This window comes from Lagenorhynchus albirostris, chromosome 7 (genome assembly GCF_949774975.1).
Source record: "Lagenorhynchus albirostris chromosome 7, mLagAlb1.1, whole genome shotgun sequence".
NCBI lineage: Eukaryota > Metazoa > Chordata > Mammalia > Artiodactyla > Delphinidae > Lagenorhynchus > Lagenorhynchus albirostris.
The window spans coordinates 27,314,303-27,315,837 of NC_083101.1; the positions used below are offsets into that span (position 1 = coordinate 27,314,303).

A 1,535-nucleotide genomic window follows, 5' to 3' on the forward strand; every position below is an offset into this window, starting at 1 on the left:
GCAGGGGGTACCTGGAATTAAGTTTTGCTGTCATAGGCAAAGAATCTGCAAGGTAAGCCCTCACACGTAAGCCTTCTCCCAAATCTCTGTCCATATTACTGGACTTTAATATCACCACTAGAGCCTGGACTTGAATCTCAGTTCTTGCGGTTCAGGTCTGGGAATCTCACCCTACTTGATTCCTGGAGCCCCCTTTTTCCAGGGCCTGGACACTCGCATGCATAACCGTCCCAACACCAAAACCATCTCCGCACCTGCAGCTGGCTAACATCTTACTTCAAACTGGGCAGAACAGTGCAAACAGAATACTAGCTCCTGTCTAAATTCCAGCAAAATCTTGGCTTTAGCCCCTGCTGCCCTGCTCCAGACACCACAACACTGTCCCCTGGATACAGACGCTGTGTCCAACATTGCTAGTCCTCACCAAATTTATCTCTTCTTCCAGTCTCTCTTGCAGTTAGATGTGACTCTATGATTTAGTTTTACCAAAGGGAAGTAAGAAATGGTATTCCAAGTTTAGCCCATAAAAACCTCGTATGTGCCTCTTTCCCCTTCCAGGGCAACCTTGAAAGTTGTTTATTAAAAATGGCAAAGTGGGGCTTCCCTGGTGGTGCAGTGGTTAAGAATCCACCTGCCAACGCAGGGGACACAGGTTTGAGCCCTGGTCCGGGAAGATCCCACATGCCGCGGAGCAACTAAGCCCGGGCGCCACAACTACTGAGCCCACACGCCTAGAGCCCATGCTCCACAACAAGAGAAGCCTCCGCAATGAGCAGCCCGTGCACCACAACGAAAAGTAGCCCCCGCTCGCTGCAACTGGAGAACGCCTGCGTGCAGCAACGAAGACCCAATGTGGCCAAAAATAAATAATAAAATAAAATTTATTAATTAAAAAAAGGCAAAGTCGTGCTCACTTCAGCAGCACATATACTAAAATTGGACCGATACAGAGAAGATTAGCATGGACCCCTGCACAAAGATGCCATGCAAATTCATGAAGCATTCCATTTTTTAATAACCTATAATGGAATATAATATGAAAAGAATAACTGAATCACTTTGCTGTACACCTGAACCTAACACAATATTGTAAATCAACTCTACTTCAATTTTTTTTAATTGCAAAGCCTGTCAGCCTGGCTCCCTGAATGCCTGTGCAGGGCATAGTTCCCCACCAACTTGAAATGTCTTGAACTCTTCTTGTGAGTGAAAATAAACTTGAATGTATTTGAGCCATCATACATTATGGAGACTTTGGTTACTACAGTTGGCCTATCCAACTAATACAAGTGGAGCAAGCCCCAATCCACAACACCCTTTAGAGAATCATCCACGAGGACCCTCCTCATTGATGAGTTAACCTCCTTGGCCCTGTACTCAGTCTTAGCTTGCTGGTTTCTCCCACCCTGCATGGCTGAGATGCCAGCTTCTTATCTTCCAATTCCATCTAAATAAGCACAGCACTCTATGAACTCAGGGATGGAAAAAGCTGGATTTATGGCAAGGAGATGAGGGCATGTACACATGCACAGCCC

At 46.0% G+C, this 1,535-nt stretch overlaps 1 non-coding gene across 1 annotated transcript; it reads left to right on the forward strand.

The window, feature by feature from the left end:
• The first annotated feature begins 906 nt into the window (after positions 1 to 906).
• Positions 907 to 1,014, forward strand: LOC132523995 (U6 spliceosomal RNA). Its single transcript, XR_009541760.1, has one exon. It is a non-coding gene; the product is annotated as a U6 spliceosomal RNA (small nuclear RNA).
• The last annotated feature ends 521 nt before the right edge of the window (positions 1,015 to 1,535 follow it).